Source organism: Periplaneta americana, chromosome 7 (genome assembly GCF_040183065.1).
Source record: "Periplaneta americana isolate PAMFEO1 chromosome 7, P.americana_PAMFEO1_priV1, whole genome shotgun sequence".
In the NCBI taxonomy this organism is placed as follows: Eukaryota; Metazoa; Arthropoda; class Insecta; order Blattodea; family Blattidae; genus Periplaneta; species Periplaneta americana.
The window spans coordinates 133188600-133211213 of record NC_091123.1 but is presented as its reverse complement, the minus strand read 5'-3'; the positions used below and the strand labels follow the sequence as shown (position 1 = coordinate 133211213).

General features: G+C 36.0%; 1 long non-coding RNA gene across 3 annotated transcripts in view; it reads right to left on the bottom strand.

The window, feature by feature from the left end:
• Positions 1 to 22614, bottom strand: part of LOC138703457 (uncharacterized) — a 249520-nt gene that overhangs the window by 24501 nt on the left and 202405 nt on the right. The gene's annotated exons all lie outside the window — the stretch shown is intronic.

Here is a 22614-nt window from a genome sequence, read left to right as displayed (position 1 = left end):
ATTCTTTATGAGCAAGCAATCCAGAATAACTGACTTTTTCCTCTAAAATAATCACATGTCATTAAATGAAAACCACATGGTAAAAGCAAGGCAAGTCAATGTCGTAAAATTTTCTGGATCGGAGTTTGAAATGTAATATATCAGTCAGCTTTCGCTCTAAGCAGCTACAATATCCTACAAATAATCTTACATTTTTCAAGAATATGTTATGAATTTGAGTACTGTATTATAGAGTCAAAAATGGCTTAACTATAGTTCTAAATTTCGCTTATGAAAATGTTACTAAAATGACTTGACTTGTTTTTCTATATGGTCTTCAAAATAATATTTCAGATATTATTAAATATCATTTTAATCGTACATTTTTCTCACTTATGCGTTTTCTTTTCTTCAGATCTCCATAAAAATGAAGTTTTGTTGTAGAATGAATGAATGAATGAATGAATGAATGAATGAATGAATGAAGCTTCAGAAGGTGCTGTGTTTCTAATAACATGGATAGCGGAGAGAATGATATTTTGTGGCAGAATTATCATCCTCAAGAAGAATCTAGTTTCAGTTGAGAAGATGAGCCAAAAGAAACATGAAAACTTGAGAATAGCTTGAAATATATTGTGACAGCGACGTGAGATTCGAACTCACGACCAGCGCCCCGCAAGAGAGCAGATCGCGCGTGAGCCGATACGGGCTTCACGGAGCACGGAGGGACGGCGCGCGGCGGAGAGAAGAGAGGGGCCTACGCGGCGAGGGAGAGTGCGAGCGCAACTGCTGCGAACGGAGTGAAGGGGGGACAGACCCTCCCGACTCTTCCAGAAGTCCGTCGAAGTGGAGATAGCCAGATAATTCGAGAAGTCGTACTTTCCAGAAACTGTGGTGTGAGTATAAATTACGCGCGCAAGTGAACGCGAGGCAGTTTTCAGTTATTCAGTCAGTGAGTAAGCCAGAGCAAGCAAGCCATCTTGTGTACCGGAGTTCGACTCGAGTGTGCGTCCGCAACTGTGTCAGCATCCGAAGGCCTGAGTTCGAGTGCAGTGGACCGCAGTTGGAGGGACCTGAGTTCGAGTACAGTGAACTGTCTCTGAAGGTCTGTGGTTCGAGATACTGTAAACTCGAGTGACTGAGCTAGAAGAACTGTGAACTGAGAACTGATAGTTCTGATTTGTAAATAGTGCTTTGTAAATATTAGTTAAGATTAACAGTTCATTGTTGTTCGTAATAGTCCAAGTAAATTGTCATTGCCGTCAGTGAAGTGCTATAACGAATACTGTGTTGAGTGAAAATCCTATTGTTGACGAGAGCGTTTAAGGTGAATTGTAGAAAGGAATTATTGTTGTGGCGAATAAATTACATTGTTGTTACTAAAAAAACGTTACAATATTTTTTCATTCTGTAACATTTTCAATATTAGTTTGCATTATATTGATATCTTTATATGTTTCCATACAGAACACCTGAAGTTGGTCATGTTATATCTGAGGTCGTACCAGATTTGAGTGAATACAGAATTGGTTAAGTAGTAATGTGGTGCAAAACAATCTTAAATAAAAATAAACCTTGTTTGTTGCTATCAAAGGAAAAAAATAAAAAGGAAAGAAAGAAAGGAAGAACAGTGTGTCTACTGAGAGCTTCAGCGATCTGAAAAATATTTCCAGTGGAATTTCAAATTTACTTCAGCTGAGCATAATATGGGTTGCTTCATCACAATCACACAATCACTGAAACAAACTCACAGCATAACATTTTATTTGGTGAGTGACAGTAATAATTATATTAATAATATAATAATAATAATAATAATAATAATAATAATAATAATAATAATAATAATAATAATAATAGTAATAATAATAATTAATACCATGAATAAACATTTCCAATCGGAGGCACTTAAATTAGTTGCATCTTGTCTCACCGAGGATTTCGGTCACCGACAGCTATTGTGGATAAGGCAAGTTTTGCTTTTATGATGAAATAAATGACAATAGAGATAATGTAAACAGTAGGCCTACAATTCTATTTACTGCTGGTGCACTCAAGAGCATCTTTCAGTAATTATCTGCCTTTAACAGGGGTGTGATCTTGACATATTTCTCTAAGGAACCTGGTTGAGGTTTTTTCCGGGGTTTTCCCTCAACCAAATACGAGCAAATGATGGGTAACTTTCGGTGCTGGACCCCGGACTCATTTCACCGGCATTATCACCTTCATATCATTCAGACGCCAAATAACCTAGATGTTGATACAGCGTCGTAAAATAACCCAATAAAATAAAAAATTCTCTAAGGAAATTAATACTTTTTTTTCTGTTGCATGGATTTACTTTGCTTGGACTAGTGAAATGAAACTTGGAACCATCGACCTGGATTTGTATGTAAAAAGTGTTTTTTTTTTCTTTCGTAATTCGTACATTCCTAAAACAAAGTCTGGAGGTCCGATAAACGCAAATTCCAAATTTTATTTCACATACAAAAATATTTTACAAAAAACGTTATGTGAATAAATATTTTCGATATTTTCTCCGTAAATACCACATTTTAGTACTTTTCCTCATTCTCTTTTAACATTTTACAACAAAAATTTATATCTCGAAAGAATTCAATACAAATGCTTCACTTCCGCTTCAGGTGAGAATTATTCACTTGCACGTGCTTAATCGGGGAAGAACAGAATCCAGTCTCGAGATTACGTCACATAGGCGGAGTTATGGGAGGGCACTGCCCTCCCCCAAACTTGTTTGAACTTTTTTTTTCTATTAATGTTATAAAATACAAAAACACCCATTTGAATTGCATTTGCGACTGCACTCATGTTCGTTTACGGCAGACAGATGGCGATCCTGGCGGTTGTTCTCTTCAAAGTGCTACTGATTTTAACATAGGGATAAACAATCTGTTATATATGTGATGTGGAACAGTATGTAAGGCCTATGTCATTTTTATGTAATACATGTGCTTTTATGTCATACCTATAGGCTATGTTACTGTGTTTATGTACTTGCATGTAATGTCTGTTTGTTATAAATAATATGTATTCGTAAGTAAGTTTTGTATATTTGTAACGAAATATATGTATGTAATTATAACCCTCACACATATACCGGTATCTCATGGTAAAGTAGTAGTAGCAGTAGTAATAGCTTTATTTTACCTGGCAGTAGCTCATAAAGCCTTCTCTTCCACTCTACCAGTAGGGTTTAATAAATTTGGATATTAAATAAAATATTATTATTATTTTTATTCTGTATTTTGCATATAAGTAACTTGACGAGTCACCCATTTAATTATTCTACAACCAAGTTTGGTGGAATGTGTTGCTTTCACCTTTCTACTGCAAAGTTCTTTTTCACAGCACACAGTGAATACCTATAAAGTAGTGATTAAACCCTGAAAGCCTCTTAGAAACGTTGTATGTTGTGAGTAGTGCCATCTAAAATTACGACACCCGTTGGTATCCATTAATATCACTGACTGCCCCTTATTTTCTTGTCTCCTTTGATTGCTTCAGTATTTACAATTCACATTTTCTTCTACTACTTTCACTGAAGTAATGGCAAATTGTTGACCACTTTTGTCCCACTCTTGATGCAATATTGATTGATTTCTTGTTTGTTTAGTTGATTGCTTTGTCTTTTCTGTATTCGGAGCTCCTACAGTTTTTCTCTTCAGAAAAATAAATTTTATTTACAACATTAATTTTACTTAAGAAAGAAACAACAGTGACTGGAGAGTTTATGGACGTAGAACTACGTTTGTCAGCGAGGTCGGTTCTAGGAAAAATTGGCGAAAGAAATATTTTGGATTCGTTTCGTTTATTGAAAGAGAGAATGAACGGTTTACAGAGTACATAGTATTCATATAGGCTAATAGTACCTGGATGATTCACTGTTTAAGTCGCTGTAGACATGTCTCACTGTTCTACACCCACAGAGTCCACAGAGCTTACGTGCACCGCAGCTCTCTTGTGCTTGATTTTTTTATTCATCTTGGGATGCCCTTTTCTTCTGTTTTGCTAGTCTCCACTTTTGCTTTCTTTTAACGCGAACGTTGTTTTCGAGGTGCCGGTATGTTTTGCGAAAGTTTGAGGTTATGGGATTCTTTATTAGACCAGAGATGCCATTTTGTGTCACTCAGTGACACTCCCCTACTTTATCCCTTCCACCACGGATTGTACTGAGATGAGGTAGCCTATAATTCGCGCGCATCAGTTTATACACGAGACCAGAACAGTGTTCAGTGCTGGGTAGCAAGATTTTTTGTTACAAACACGCATACTATTACAATTTTCAGTAAAACCAGAAGTAGTTCCATATACATTACAATTTGAGATTACAGTGACGTAGCATGAAATTTTGAGCAGGGGAAGCTAACTCAAGTTGTCTTTCATGCAATATGAGAAAACGTATTACAAAAATACAGTCTTCAAATAAATAGTAGTCAATTTCAAGTCAGCAGTCGAAGATTGGTTGGAACATCGTAAGTAACACCAATAAAGCATGACCTCAAATGATACATTGTAAAATATGATTTCACGGTTTACACATATCTCTTAACAAATAGACACGCATACGTATAACATTAGCTCACTCCCTGTCATACTTAGAGAAATCACAATATTAGTATCATTACAAGTATGCGTCTGTCTTTTGGTTGTGTCCTTCATTGACAGCAAGGGAGTCGGTCATTTGTTTTTTAAATCACACTTTTGTTCGTAAGTCAGTCTTGATAATACAATTGTCCTAAAAAAAAAATCAAGCAAATTAGTGTCAGGAACTGTTATTTCGCTCATTATTTATTATATCAGCCACAATTCACACTAACACTTCAACTGAACACAACCGACGAAAAGGGGTAACTCGGAAACTATTTATTTTAAATGTTAAATTTACCTTCTTGCGAGCCTTGCGACTAGGGTAGTTTAGTTAGAAAGGGATGGAAAATCTGCGGGGTGGATTACACAGAAGAAACCAGTCTGCTTGGAAGCTGGTGTGTGCAGGCTTCTTGTTTACTGCTGCATTACAAATCATCCTGGGCTGCCGCATCACAATATTTAACGCGTAAATATAAATTCTATTAAAATTAATAAATAATTTTCTCCATAAACTGCAGGTTTATTATGAAATTATTATTAACTGGGGAAGCTAAGCTTTTTAGCTTACATTGACGCTACGCCACTGTGAGATTATTCGCTTGCAAAATACTCGCCTGCGGAACTGTACAAAGTTAGAGATTGAGCTAAATAAATTGATAAATCATAATTTAAAGTATCAGTACTTCACATTTTAAACAATAGTCCGATTCCCGCTATGTTAATGTTTGTATTGTGGTCCTAATACCACACCTCTCAGCTAGATGTCAGCTCCGCGACATTTCCCACTCACGTAAATGCTGCTATAACAAGTTTTTTTGAAAGATGGGACATGACAGTTAAGCAGCCGAGCTTGGAACTACAGTGCTATGTTGCCAATATGGACCACCATGCTTCCAGCTAATGGAACCTAGCAATTGACAACAATACAAAAATCGACAGAGAATCAAACACGAAACGTACCAATGCTAACATTGTGTGCACAATAAATGTTGACAAGAGAGCTATTAGCACTCGCCACGTGGGAACGGTAAATTTGGCAACTCAACTGTTGTTACCATAGCAACAGGCCTACCACGCTATGTAACATTCAGTTATTTTTCCGATCGCAACGCTCCTGTCATGTCCCATCTTTCAAAAAAACAAGTATAGTATACAGCTGCCCGGTATTATTGTAGTAAGGTATTTATTTGGTGTGACCAAACACTGGGCTCTAGTTATTAGTCTTAAGTTTGGAGCACGAGGATGTGTTCATAGAGTAACTCTTGAGGTTCTGAGAAAACTTAACTTATTTAATTTATTTTCCTGTTAATTACATTATACTGTACTTTTGACATTGTTATTACCAGAACTGATAAGGAGACTTCTTCTGGAACCCTATTAGGAAAGGCTATTGTATGCATTTACAATGGAATTAGTATTTGTTAGAAAGTGTCATTTTGGTGATATTCTTTATTCAAATATCACAATGCTCTCTCTCAGGCAGGCATACAGTAGATAGATGAGTGGAGAAAATCCCGTGTGGTTACAAATTCAGAAATTGCAAAAAATAATATTTGTCCGATAATGCATAGGAACCAGTATCGTAACTTTTTTCCGTATATTGTACATGTACGTACATTGCTGAATTATCAGTTTACTCACTTGCACAACAACAAACATAGGCTACTTTTTAAGTACTTTCGTCCCCTCTCTGTGCACAGCGGTCGGATATTATCTGTCCCGAACACACGCATGTTCCGAGAGAAAATAATATTTAATTATCCCGTTATGTTGGTTGCAACAATGAGCTCTTGGTCGTTCGCGATATCCTTTGTATGCAAAAACAGCACAATGACCACTGCATTTCATTTTTCTTTCTATATCGATTGTAGGGCCTACAAGATATGATCACCACGATTTCTATAATCTGCAATGTTAGAGTTTGATTCACGATTCAAGTAATTTGGTATGGAAGTCCCCATGTTTGTAAGAAATAATGTTACTGTTAATTAAAATGTGAGGAAGCCACTCTTTGTTGTCATGATTAGTTATTTATAGTTGTTGTTCATTATCTCTAGAATATGCCATTAGGAAAGTCCAGGATAACAGAGAGGGTTTGGAATTGAATGGGTTACATCAGATCATTTTTTATGCCGATGACGTGAATATGTTAGGAGAAAATTCACAAACTATTAGGGAAAACGCGGGAATTTTGCTTGAAGCAAGAGTAAAGAGATGGGTTTGGAAGTAAATCCCGAAAAGACAAAGTATTGGATTTTGCCTTGTGACCAGAATATTGTACGAAATGGAAATATAAAAATTGGAGATTTATCCTTCGAAGAGGTGGAAAAATTCAAATACCTTGGAGCAACAGTAACAAATATAAATGACACTCGGGAGGAAATTAAACGCAGAATAAATATGGAAAATGCGTGTTATTATTCCGTTGAGAAGCTTTTATCATTCAGTCTGCTCTCAAAAAAAGCTGAAAGTTAGAATTTATAAAACAATTATATTACCGGTTCTTCTGTATGGTTGTGAAACTTGGACTCACACATTGAGAGAGGAACAGAGGTTAAGGGTGTTTGAGACTAAGATGCTTAGGAAAATATTTGGGGCTAGGAGGGATGAAGTTACAGGAGATTGGAGAAAGTTACACAACACAGAACTGCACGCATTGTATTCTTCACCTGACATAATTAGGAACATTAAATCCAGACGTTTGAGATGGGCAGGGCATGTAGCACGCATGGGGGAATCCATAAATGCATATAGAGTATTAGTTGGGAGGCTGGAGGGAAAAAGACCTTTGGGGAGGCCGAGACATAGGTGGGAGGATAATGTTAAAATAGATTTGAGGGAGGTGGGATATTATGGTAGAGACTGAATTCATCTTGCTCAGGATAGGGACCAATGGCGGACTTATGTGAGGACGGCAATGAACCTTCGGGTTCCTTAAAAACCATAAGTATGTTGTTCGTTATAACAGCGACTGAGGACTGGGGGTAAAATACGATGTGACTTTTGGTTCTTCATTGTGTCGCTCTGGTAAGAAAACATCGATCAGCGTAGCAAAATGATTACTAAGATTATTTGAAAAGTCTAGCACACTGCGCATAGGTGGACCATAGATATTGATGCAATCGCACCAGCTATAGTCGAGTTCACGTAAGGTTCTTTGCTAAGAAACTAATATGGCCGCCTTTCAATATTGCCAACTATTACAACATACTACCAAAGCATGTTCACCAGACGTTATTTCTGAACGCGCAGCAAACTCCAAGCTTCATATGAAACTCATTTAGAATCAACCTGCCCAATCAAATGTGTAGGCCTACACTTCGCGGCATTTCTGAAGTCTTATGGAATTAGTGATACACCAGTCGAACTGAGTAAACTTCTACGAAAAGAGCGGTTACAGTCCATGTTGATATTGCTCTTCGAACATTTTTGTTTGCGGCACTTACAAATTGTTCAACAAAACGCTCGTTTTCGGCTCAGTCTGAAATCATACCTGCGTTCTACTTTGTCTGAGAAGAGACTGAACGCCTTGTCTATTCTTCACATCTAAGTCGGCCTCCTGGCTGAGGATCGTCTCAACTATGAAGAAATAATCACTGAGTTTGCTACCGTCATAGCCAGACGCAAACGTCTGTAAATTGTGAATTTTTTCTTTTATTTTCGTTTTAAAGTTTTCAGTTTCAAATATGTACGGTATGTCTTGTGTCATTTTATGAACAACTTATAGCATATTTCTGGTTATAAGTGTCGCAGATCTTTTTGGCACTTGTGAGGAAAGAAAAAGTTAGCAAGCGAGCCTTTATGGTGGTGGTCCTCTGCAGGGATGGGCCAAGGAATGGGCTGGGGTAGACTGGGAAGGAGTAACGACACTGAACAGAATTATGCTCAGTTGCTTAGAAGAAATTGACCTGTAGGCGAGATGCCGCCGATACTTTTTAAACTAAAATATAGCAGGGGATGAACACGAGATCGTTCTCAGTTTATACAATTTTATGAAGAAATGAGCGGAGTAGTCAAAAATAAGATACAGAGAATAGCAGAGGGAAACAAGGTGAAGAGAAATAACATGGAGATGAATGAATATCAGTGAGTGCATCAGGAAAAAAACGGTAGATGGCAAAACACCGCTACTAATATTGATGACTTTGTGAAATGCGTGATACAACGAACGATTCGCGAGTTCTATCTTTTGCACAAAATTTCTCGTACAATTTCGAAATTATTACCCATTCTACGTGAAATCATCAATCTTGATTTGGGAGGAGAGTTAGAATTCAAGTGTAAGAAGACGGGGAAAATAGAAGTGTACTAATCGAGAGGCAAAGAATATCATCTCTATCAGTCATAAAGTTTAGAGAGAAAGGCCGATCCATCATCTACGGGGAAGATAACTACCGGTATATACATAGAAGTCACAATGATAAGAGGATAGAATGGAGATCATAATAATAACAAATTATAATGAAAGCAGTAGTGATAGTGTAGTGGAAAAAAAAGTTCTAACAATAACAATAAATACACTATGAAGAAGCCGTGGCGTCGCGGTCTAGGACTCGCGTTACGGAATGCGCGCTGGTTCGAATCCTCACGGGGGAAGAAATTTTCTCATGAAATTTCGGCCAGTGTATGGTACCGGTGCCCACCCAGCATCGTGATGCATTTGGGGAGCTACGATAGGTAGCGAAATCCGGTTGAGAATACCAGCTATAACGGCTGGGGGGGATCATCGTGCTAACCACACGATACCTCCATTCTGGTTGGATGATCGTCCAGCTCTGCTTCGGCATGTGGGCGTCAGGCCAGCAGCCGGCTGGTCGGTCTAGGCCCTTCACGGGCTGTAGCGCCACGGGTTATTATTATTATTATTATTATTATTATTATTATTATTATTATTATTATTATTATTATTATTATTACACTATGAAGAAAAGGTATATGTCACTGTTGATAATGATTCGTCCGTCGGATGAGGACGTTAAACCTGGCAGCCCCCTTGATGCTATTCGACAGGAGTAGGCTACGTGCCGGCACCGGGTTTCCCCTTCTCCCTTCCTCACCTTCATCACCCTCACCCATTCCCTACACTACACTTAAACGAACATTTACACATACACTCACTCTAGTACACGACATAACTCTTCACAGATACACATAATGCATAATGTACCCCGTCGAAGTGGTGTGCAACTTGAAAATGGGTCACAGTCCTACCATCTATCCGCAGTATGCGGAACCCGAATCACGCAAGTGAAGTGGGTAGGTATTAGATACATACACAATAAATGCACAGTCTGTAACGTTTTATTAGATTTAGGCCCAATTGTATAAAACTCCCTGACTAAAGATCAACTTTGATCGAAGATCGAAAAGTGAACCGAGTTGAGACACTTCTTCTATTGTATAAAACTTTTCTGCTATCAAATTACCTTGGTTCAAATGCAATCTAAGTTCACGTGAAAAGGATTTGGCAACATCGCATAAACAGGTGAAATACGTGATGCGCGGACAGGTTTGTTCAGTGTTGCCAATCCAGCGACTTTAACTCTTTTTCAACAACAATTTCTTTTAACTTTTATATTGCTTAAATAGGGATTTAGTGACCTTTTTAGCACCCCATAGTGACAAAATTTAATCTTTCTTTGTTGATAATGAGAAATTTAGCGACTTTACAACTACTTTTTGGCGACTTTCCGTACATTCTGTTGGAGACACTGGTTTTTTGTGCAATGTAAATAATGGCGGACAATAAGAAGAAGGTTGACTGTTCTCCGAGTTATCATATTGTTATGGTGTTTGATACTGCTAAACATAATAAAGCTTTATAAAACGACAATTTTCGTTTAGTAATACAGTTAATTGAAAATTTATGAAAGCACCTATCATATCCATCAAATGTTAAATGTTATGTTTTATTTAACGACGCTCGCAACTGCAGAGGTTATATCAGCGTCGCCGGATGTGCCGGAATTTTGTCCCGCAGGAGTTCTTTTACATGCCAGTAAATCTACTGACATGAGCCTGTCGCATTTAAGCACACTTAAATGCCATCGACCTGGCCCGGGATCGAACCCGCAACCTTGGGCATAGAAGGCCAGCGCTATACCAACTCGCCAACCAGGTCGACTCATATCCATTAATAATTAATGGTTGTTATAAACATAATATAATTATAGGTTATGTTATTTGATACTGCTGAACATGATAGAGCCTTATAAAATACCGTATAAGATTGTTTGTGTATTAAGGCAAGAAATTGAAAGAAATATATATAAATGTACCTATCATATCTATTAATATTAATAATAATGGATATTTTATTTGCACAATCTGTCACTCGTATATTTCAAACAGAAAAGAAATAACTGAACTTGGATCATCTAACTTAATCGGAGAAATTTGTTCAGTCAAAGTTGACTTTAGTTTGAGACAAATTAATCTCAGATTAGACTTTATACAACACAAAATTCCAAGTTCAGCTGAAACAAGGATCAATTTAACCTCTGATCTAAGATTAAATGGTTTATACAATCGGGCCTTAGTGTTCGTGACTTATTGGCACGAGTTTTACACGAGTTTTGAGTGTACTTCTACTGTCACAGCGATTGGCTGGCGGGTATCAGTTGGGAGCTGCAGCTGCTTGGGAGACAACATACAAGGTGGATAGTGACTCGCTTCTTTCCTTAACATTTAAAATTTCAGGGGCCTAAAAGATCCGCGATACTTACATTTTAAAACTATATACGTAGGTATTAAAACGTATATTTAAAGAGAGGTCACGTGTTATACATTGTGCCTAGGGGCACACAAATGTTAAATCCGCCACTTGCCTCTGTGTGTGTATCGACACGCCGACCGAGTTATGGCCAAGTCAAGACACGGAGTGCCCCCATTAAGTCGCCACGATATTCTGACTACTCTTTGTGTTGGCAGAAGGAGAGGTATCATTTACCGGTTTACAGGCGATGTGATAAGCGGTGAATCACATATCACAACTGTATGCAATCACTTTTAGTTGGTTGAATAACGACGCTATATCAACTAATATGTTATTTAGCGTCGAAGGGATTGGTGATAGCTAGAATCTGGCTTTTCGCTTACGGTTGGGGAAACCTCGGAAAAAAAACTAACCAGGTAATCAATCCAAGCGGGAATCGAACACACGGCCGAGTGCAACTCCGGATCAGCAAGCAAGCGCCTCAGCCGACTGGTCGGCCATTTTACTGGTCCACGCCAATCATTCCAAAGTCCAGAGAACTGTTCGTCCAGTCTGCTGCAACATTTCTGTGGCTTAACCTATCAGAATGAAGAATGATATCAATTCTTCCCTCTTTCCATAATGCCATCACGAAAATCAAGAAATTTTGTCATAGGGAAGCTTCAAATAATCACAACAATGCATTAAAACTGTCAAAGGTGAACCAAACAGTAAAGCAGGAAAAGTTAATTACCAGAATTGCATAAAAATACCTTTTCCAAAGCTTCCTTAGTACTGTACCATGTAACAAAATTCTGTAGATGCAGTAACTAATGTTTGTGTCATTATTACAGTTATCTTTAAATAACTTGAAAACGATTAGAGATATGTAAAAAAAGGATTGCACCATTGAATTTTTCAGAAAATCTCACATGATTTTGAGTACATACATGACCCCCTTTCCATTTAAAGTTTCGAAGTTGCATCTAAAATGGCGGTTTTTGAGATAGCTGAGGGCTAGAATCGATTGTGTCACTGGTAGAGCGTTTAATCTTACAAATATTGGTAACACCTATAGTAATCGAAAATCAAGCGTATGGAAGATATTTATATGGTTCCAGACTTTTGATTCACTCTGTACAATGCAATATCCTATGACTGAGAGAATGGGAGATAAAGAAAGTACGTTTATTTCATTAATCATAACTAGCCAGCTTTAACAGAATTAAATTTGAGCGGACGTATTTTTCAAGTCTTTGAAGTAGCTATTCTGATTTCTATCGTGCGTCTTCCTTTCCAAATACTCGTAGTTGTGTTGAACAAACAAAAGTAAACATTTCATCTGAGTTTATATTTATTTATTTTCTAGCATCCTCTTTGTTCCATGTAAATAAGATTGTTATTTTTCACGTTTGGATGATGTGATGTTTGTTCTGTGCGATGGCGGACGAACTGATTGTGTTCCGAGAAAAGTCAACAATTCAAAAGAGAGAGAACGCTTTAAATTTAATATTGTTTACTGAAATCACTGTCCTTTACTTTGCTATGAATTTTCAGGTTGAGCACACATATAAACAGACATAGCGTCCAAATGACAATTTTAAATAAATGAGACAAAAGTCGGAGATAGGTAAAATGAAATATTACAGAATCATAACCATGCATTAGCACCGAATGTTTCAGAAACTACAGAGCTATTTATTCTGTAATTCTTGTTTAGTTACACTTACAAAATTGCAGAGAATACCAGGTTTGTCTGACGTCCAGCTTTTTAAGGAATAGTCCCTTATTTATAAGTGTCCATGTAATTCTATTTTATCCTCGTATCTCGTCTCTTTCCGTTTTAGCCTTTTCTTTTTTCCATTATCTACATTCCACATTAAACTAACTTTATATCATTATAACTAGATATCAGTGTGCGGTGTAGTTGATAGGAGGTGTGTTTGTGGATTTACGATATTTTGCACATATTAGTGGTAACGTCTGATCGTGGGAATTGTGTTGCATTCTTTTTTTACCCTCTGCCAGCGTACATTTCCGTAAATATTGCATGTTAAAAGTTAGGTTATGTAGGCTGAGAGAATAAGTAATTGACGTGAGGCCGAGGAATGTGACAAGGTAAGAGTGGGTTAGAAGAGGGGATAGCTAACAAGAAAACATCACGTGTTAAGAAAACTTCCAAACAATTAATACTCTATTCGAAAGAGCATTCTGAAAAATGTTGAAATCTATAATATTACATCCTACGATGCAAATATTATGAACGAGCTAGAGAGAGATAAACAGGCGAGGTTGGGGATCTTCTCCATCCAATGGGATTACGTTTGACTGTTGGGCGCGCGCAAGGATTGAATACGTATGTTGTGTAAGTCTGAAGCAGCGTAGGGAGCGAGCGGCGACGGCAAGCAGAGCCTTGCCTAAAAGTAACCAAGGAGAGGTTAGATACATTAAAAATTAAGGAAACAATTCTACGTTAAGGAAAGTGGGTAGTGATATTGTACAATTAAAGAATTTCAGTGAAAAGAAGTTTAATTCAATACTTCTACGCTTTTAGTGTGCAAAGTGGTATAGAAATTTTCATGGTTATACAGTAAATCATTCTCAATTCAGTGGTATAAAGACAACTAATTAGTTTCTTATCCAAGTACAAAAGAAAGGCCTAACTCATAACCTGTTTTTACACTTTGTTAAATGTATCACAATCTTCAGGTGCACATCACTTGCTGCAATCTTCACTTATATGTCTTGTTTTTTTTTTTTTCTTTTTTTTTTTTTTTAATTATCAAGTAAAGTATGTTATAAATTCTAAAGCAAAATTTAGTTAAATATTTCACCCTTAGTGAAACGGAAAAAATATTTAACTTTGATTAACAATTTTTGCCATTTTTTCCAATGCACATATATTTTTTCCTCGTGTTATGCGTGTGATATTCCTAAACCCGTAGGTCTACTTTGTAGAACACAGGCTGCAGAAAACATTGTAAAAACTTCTTGTAAATTGATTCTGTAGTTTCAGACAAAAATGCACTTAAGTTTGAAAAAGATCAACTTACGGAAAACTGCTTTAAAAAAAAGAAGGGTGTACGAATTACAAGTGCCGCCATATTTAAAGAGACCATTTAAAGGGCTTATCTGCATAGATATCCCCACAAAAAATATATATTGTTTTAAAGAGCAAGTTTTGTACTTTCTAAAACACGAAATAAAAAAATCGGATTTTTTACCCTTAATCACTACCCGGTCCCCTTAAGCAAATGTCTAAACCAGCGATCATTAGCACAGTGCATCCTCGGACTAGCGTCACTTACCCGCGGATATATTACACTAGCGTGCACCCGTGGCTGCTGGCGGGTATGTTATCTCCCTATCCCTTCTGCACGACGATGGAGCATATTTCGTTGCACTCCTTGCATTTTACCCATTTCAGCGACTGCTGACAACCACTGGTCTGAAGTCCACACCTGTGGAGTAACGGTTAGCGCGTCTGGCCGCGAAACCAGGTGGCCCGGGTTCGATTCCCGGTCGGAGCAAGTTACCTGGTTGAGGTTTTTTCCGAGGTTTTCCCTCAACACAATATGAACAAATGCTGGGTAACTTTCGGTGCTGGATCCCGGACTCATTTCACTGGCATTATCACTTTAATCTCATTCAGACGCTAAATAACATAAGATGTTGGTAAAGCGTCGTAAAATAACCTACCGGTACTGAAATAAATAAAGACCACTGGTCTAAACAATTTATACCGCATTGTTGGAAATATAATTCTGGGACGCATTAAAACTGCTAATGTTACATAGCCTACTGCTATTATATTGTGAGCGTGTGGGTGAGTGATCGGGAATTTTAAACACATTACAATAAATGCTTATGAAATTCTCGAAACAAACATACAAACATGTACTCACCAATAATATGACAGGTCATGCTTATTTCCCTTCAACAAATTCATTTTTATATGAATGATATTATTATAGTGGAACAAAAAAAATGTTCGAAACACAAAAGTTTCTTGCACTAACTACTATTTACCACTGAGAGTTGATGACACACACATTTTTCCATAATAAAATTCACATGTACCATTGTCCTTTCAATACAATGGTTAGAGCTATTTTCAAACGTTTCCTTCGTGCTAATTAAGCCTACGAATTTCTAACCATATCTATGGGACAAACGAAAGTGTGGCTCGCTCTCTACGCTGCTTCAGACAACACAACATACGTATTCAATCCTCGTGGCTGCGAGGTCGAACGTAACAGACTCCCATTGGATGGCGGAGACCTCTACCCCCACCTCTCTTTAACTCTCTCTAGCCTCGCAAGATGTAATATTAGAGATTTCAACATTTTTCAGGATGCTCTTTCGAATGGTCTATAAATTGTTTGGAAGTTTTCTTAAACATGAGTGATGTGCCATTGTAAGTAATAGGAGAACGAGGACTACGACTAGTTTAGAGTAGGTTAGATTAAGAGAAAACTAAGTTATATGAGGCCGAGAACTACCACAAGGTTAGATTAGGTTAGGTGAGGGCATAGCTAAGTGACATGAGGTTGAGAACTCGACAAGATTAGAATGGGTTAGATGAGGAGATAGGTAAGTGACAGAGGGCCGAGGACTGTGACAAGGTTAGAGTGACTCGTATTTATTACTGCTTTCCGCTCAATTTTGGTAGTTTGTATGTATTCCCCAAGTCAAATAAAATGGTTCTACATAAATATTGTCGAGAAAATGTTCCGCCAGGTAAAGTAAATAATTAATAATTTTAATAATTCAGAATAAATAAATTATTTATACAATAGTTCTCTTTTAATATTTATTTATTTATTTAAATCCACCACCAACAGAAGCGGACTTCCAATTACAGGTGGCTTACACAGATACATACACAAAATACATAATAAGAGAAAAAACAACAAAACAAACAACAGAAACGAAAGAAAGAAAATACATAACGGTAATAGATGCTAGAATATAGTATTGCAGTTAATATAGTGCCAAATGTCAATATAATGATGCAAAATTATTTAAAAACTAGGGTAAAAACATTATAATACACTTCTTCATAATTTAAATATCTAAGGAAATACAATTCTTTTTAATATTGTATGATATTTGTCAACTGTTAAACTGAAATCTAATTGAGAATCACAGGTTAAAGACAGAGAGTTGTAAGTATTACACATAACAAACAATAGAGAGTTCTTGAAGAAAACAGTTCTAGGAATGGAAATAACAAAAGGTTGCCTATGACGTAGTTCTGATTTTTTACATTGAACTGAAGGAATTGAAGAAAATCACAGTTACTCAATATACCGTTAACAGTCTTATAGATTAAAATTTGGCTATTTATTAATCGTCGAGATGTTAAAGTTTTATAATTAAATTAAAAAAGTAACTGATTATATGACATTTGCTTGTCATAAGACGACACGTGATGTTTTTTAAAATGTAAATAACATAAAAATCTTTTATGTATCCTTTCTATTTGCATCTGATGGGACTGAAACTGAGGTGACCATATTACAGACGCATACTCTAGTTTACTCTTAACTAGAGTGCATTTATATTATCATGTATGTTCATATCTTCCCTGTGTCTATTTTGATTCCAGTCAATTGCTTACGTACAATAACTCGATACATATTATTAACTTGTAAGCACTTAGTCCATCATCATATCTTTAACTTTATCTTTTGAGTCATGTTACGATGCTCACTATATCACACGCCATATAGTACACACAAGGAAGAAGGAAGTGCAGATAGAAGTAGGCAATAATCGAGGAGAAATGGTGAAGTTAAAAATAAAAAGAGAGCATACAACCTTAGAAACTAGTAGAAGGGCTAAAATTATGTGTGGTTTGGAGATGCAGTGTGTAAAATGATACAGAAAGAGTATAATAACACTCGTATATTGTTTACAAGTACGGAAGAAATATATTTAATATATGTAGCGATAAAATTAGGAGTGTGTGATTGTAATGAAGTATTATAGGAATAAACAGGGGTTTTATTGACAGATTAAAATGGTGAAATAATGAAGGTTAGAGTGATTAATACGTTAAATGTTGACAATTGGGAGACCGAATATTAACTGTTACAAGCATAATACGTGGAGAAAAGGCTTAGAACGAAAGATCGGAAATGTGTTATGTAGAGTGATAAAGAGGCACATGTGATAATATGGTTGTAATATTATATATTATGCAGATATTATTTTTCAGTGAGGGTTACAAGGTTTTATTAGCAGAAGGTAACAGTGTGGTTAAATGTATTTGAAGTGTGCAAAAAGAATTTGAAGCAAGTTGTAAGTTGTAAAGCGAACTAGAATCTTGTGACAGTTGCGAAGGAAATAAATAGGAACTGGAGGAAAATGGTTTTATTCAGGTGGCCTCCAAGGTCTCCTGACTTCATATCATGTGACTTCTTTCTCTGGCAATATCAGAGATAGGGTTATGTGCCACCATTACCTTCCACTCTAACTGGCTTGAGACGCTGAATTGTTCCGGCTATTGCGGCCATTACACCAGACTTGCTGAGCAAAAAGTGGGTAGAATCGACTATTGGTTGGATGTGTGTCACGTAACAAGGGCTTCCCACACACAGAAATTATAATGGGCATTCTAAAAACTCGAAGATCTACTCTTTCACTCTATGTATGGTTTATTAATTTATAACCCAGGTGAAAGAAATTACACAACCTTAAAACTCCTATATTCATTTATGTACAGCCTGTATATGACAGCTATTATTAGCAATCTGGAAGATAAAAATGGCTACTCTAATGTAGTTATGAAGGTAACGTCAGTAAAAATTATAATTTAAGATATATTTATTATTAGACTATAAGAATAATCAGATTATAATATGCTAAATCATAGTTATGGTATGATCGGTATGCAGTAATGTGAAGGTACACCATAATTTGTAGGCATATGTGAGCTGATGATATAAAAATACTCATATTGATATTCATATCACACGCTATACTGACTTGACATATCGGCAGTGATCCACCGACTGCATCATGGGTATTCTACACAAATAATATTAATGACTTACATTGAGACATAATTATTGCATTTTTCTTCTCTTTTCTTCAAATAATATGAATTAATTATTATAAGAAAAGCGAATGCCACGAAAATTTCATGGAGACAGTGATGCTGCCAAAACTGAAGAAAAATTATGCCAAGAAATGTAATGATTTCAGGACTATCAGCCTGACATCGCACTCGGCGAAATTTCTTCTACGAATACTGAATCGACGTTTATATTGTAAAATGAAAGGAGAGTTAGAAGAGCAGCAATTTGGCTTTAGAAAGGGAAAATGTAATTGGACTACTGTGAACAATCGGCGAAATATATCTAGTGAAAAATTAGGAGGTGTGTATAATATTTGTAGGCCTGGAAAAGGCTTTTGACAGAGTGGTATAGAATGAACTTACGGGGACCCTGAAGAAAATTTGTGTGAATTGGAAAGAGAGGAGACAGTTCAGTAATCTTTATATGAAAAGTATCAAAGCCAGGGTAAGAAAAGAAATGTCGTTAAGTAACTAAAGAAGAAAACTCTGTCACACAAAAGTTGTGTCCACAGTGAACTGAAGAATATTTCAGAGATCGAATCTCATTACTTCGAAAAGAAATCTTCAGTTGATTGAATACTATGCTCAGTTAATTCATAATGCTAAATGTCTTTGATCTTGAGCTATATAGTGGTGGTGGTGGTGGTGGTGGTGGTGGTGGTGGTAGTAGTAGTAGTAGTAGTAGTAATAGTAGTAGTAGTAGTAGTAGTAGTAGTAGTAGTAATAATAATAATAATAATAATAATAATAATAATAATAATAATAATAATAATAATAATAATAAAAGCTGATTTAGATCTCGTTATGGCGAACTGTCGGGTACCACAAAACATATGAAATGTTACCTGAGCCCATGTTACATTCACATCCACATGTAACTGAATCAAAGCTGCTGAAAGGCCACGAGAGATGAAAGCGAGTTGGTTTATTAATTTAAATTGCCTTGTGCTACCAATGTCACGAAATAGAGTTGTCACAGTTTACTAACCACGTGTTTGTACTGTCAGATGTCCCATTGTTTCTGTGCGGACAATGGTTTCATGTCTGACGAAGTGCTAGAGAAGGCAGGCAACCTTCCTATTCAAATCCTCCAATTTCTTTCCCTCTTAGACCAAAATTAGACCAAGTACCCTACAGCATAAATATCCAATTGTAAGTCATACGAAGTAACCCTTGGCGTAAGCAACACGCAGAACATATTCTATAAAGTCGTTTTTCCTATTTTATAGAGAAAGTTACTGACCTTAGCAGAGCATGCTTGACGTGCAATATCTCCTGGTTCTAAAGCGTTTGGACACCCATGCTCTATAGCTTGACAAACTTACGCATTCTTTAGAAATGTGAAATGTCATGTGAAGTATGAATTACATGGATTTCTTATCCTTACACTTATCGTCATGATCATAAAATTACCCTTTTAAGGGTTATTCCCCTACTCAAAATGATAGATTTTCCACATGCGAGGTACAGGGTATATAAAGAGTACTATGTATAATATACATATACAGGGTGGAAGTGAAATAACCTTGCAGATTGAAAGGGACGATAGGGTACACTGGAATGAATAGAAAAACTATAATATTACGTTAAATGCAAGGTTAATTAGAAAATTAAATTTGAAGTTTCAGCAGTCCAAAAACATCGCCGCGGACACACGCTTTTCGTGATACAGATGTAAGAGGTGAACGAACTCGGTAACTCGGTGTGTCTCCCTAGATGAGCTGGCGCTCTATTGCAACCAACTCGCAGCGTGCAATTGTTTGAATTTAGAGGTTTTTAAAATTAAACCTCCACAATATTGAAATGCATCAGAGGGATAAATTATTCTTTATTAGTTTTCCTATCGATATGGACAAAAATCACGATCCTACTCGCAATAGTATAGTATAGAATAAGAGGTTGTTGATAAACATTTGAGAAAAAAAATTCTGAAAAAAAAAAGAAAACTCTTAACTTTCCAACAGTATGATATAATTTTTGTTTCATACAACATGAAAAATCTGCTCTGAAAATCACTCAGGGTGATTCACGAGGATTTACCGTCCCTTACGGAGTTATTTCCGAAGACATTCTGAGCAAAACATGTCATATAAACATTTGTCCTAATCTCAATATTTTCAGAGTTACACTAATTTGAAATTGTTTGTAAAATACCATTATTCTTGAGTTTTAAGGGTAGAAGAATATTACAGACTATTTCGTTTATATGAAGTCATTCCATTTTCGATCAATAAAGTGTAATTAAATTTTGAATTCCAACCAATCACAGTCACACTTTGCGATAATTTTTGCAGCTAGATTTATCGCTATCAATTTATCGCATGGTCGTTCTTTTGTTTAGTCGTCGCCAATTGCTTCCCCGTAAATTGATGATCATGAATGCATTAAGATGCAACTACACGGTTAAACTTTTCTTTAAACTTTAAAGCAATGAATGCATGATTGATATTTAATATTAATTAATATATTTACGCAGTGAAGACGATGTTCAAAACGGCGCACCAAGTAGACACAAAATCTTCATGTATCTTAATTGAACGTACCTTTTAAACTTGATTCTTTCAATATTCTTCCCAGATTGCACGCATACGCGATTGGAATATTGAACTGTGTAGATGCAGCTTTAGTTCCGTTACACACCACAGCGAGAATGCGTTTGTCGAGCTATAAAAATGCTTTCGTGTAGCACTGTTTGTAACGGTCGAAATAAGGCACAGCTGACATTGGTCCTGCTCCCACAGGTAACTTAACCTATAATTGTAGCCTATAAAATTTGTATTTTGTGAATGAAATTAAACAATTAACAGAAAGTCAGATGTTCAAATTTATGTAACATCATCGCATATCAAACCCAAAGACCTTGTATAATAATATATATGCAAGGTCTTTGTTGAAACTGTCTTCCGTATGGCGTAATAAAATTCATGTTTTAATAAATCTATACAGATATGGCTTCACTGTGTAGCAACATGTTTCGCTGTGAATACATAAGCATTCCTATATAGCTGTCCCCACACAGTTCTTAGTTCTCGGTGTAGTGTGTAATGTAACGATGAAGTACTAAATAAAGTACGAAATTCTACTTCCACACATACATCTTCATCTTCTAAATCCATGTCCATTGTAGGCTACCTGAAAAAATTACATTCCTTCATTCAGATTTGATAACTGCGTTTTCAACAATTCTTCATTTAATTAATGTATTAATCAGGTTGCTGTAATTATATTATAAAATTTGAAATTATATTATGATTTCAGCAGATAATAAAAAGTATTTATGTTATAATACTAAGAGAAAAGTACAGTACATGTAATTAACATTGTTAAACCCTTATTTCGCTTTTCGCAATTGGCATTACTGAATAATAACATCGAATTTCTTTATTGCAGTAATCGATATTCATCTATTTCAACTTCACAATGTCTGAATGAGTTAAGTATTCGTAAATATACAATACTAGCTGAAAGCACCCGGCGTTGCCCGGGTTTTCCTTTCTGATTCTATTTTTAATTAAACTGGTTATTAAATTTTCGGAAATCTCGGAAACCTAACTATACACAACCAAAGCGAATTGTCTTTACTAAGATTTCCTCGTCCATTAAGATGAATCTTTACTTAACGTCACTTACATGAATTAATGAACTCCTTAGCCAAATTCCTGCCAGGGTTAACTCAATTTAAAACAGTTGTAAATCAAGCACCGAAAAGAAAACATATTATGTACCTGACGTTAAACTGTTGTTTTAAATTTATTTATTTACTTGTTTTTATTTATTTGTTTTCATTTATTTATTTATTTATTTATTTATTTATTTATTTATTTATTTATTTATTTATTTATTTATTTATTTATTTATTCTGGTGTAGTTAAGGCCATTAGGCCTTCTCTTCCACAGCGCCAGAAATACAAATAAAGTAATAGAAAAATCAAACTATAAACAAAGTAAAACCCAACGAAAATATAATTCCTTCTCCTCTTTCTGATCAGTTTCAGCATCGAATCAATATACAGTATACATATATAATTTAATTTATATTGGAAGATTTTTTTACCTCTTGACCGCTGTACAGCCACTTATATCATACCCAGTTCTTTTTTTTTTAATATAACTTGAAACTATATCTCATAAATTCAGAACATATGATATTTTTTCTAATTTTATACACAGAATACAGATATATAAACTCGCAATAAGTCATTTTTTAACATAAAGACTAATATTCTGAGAAACGTATAGGCCTACCGAT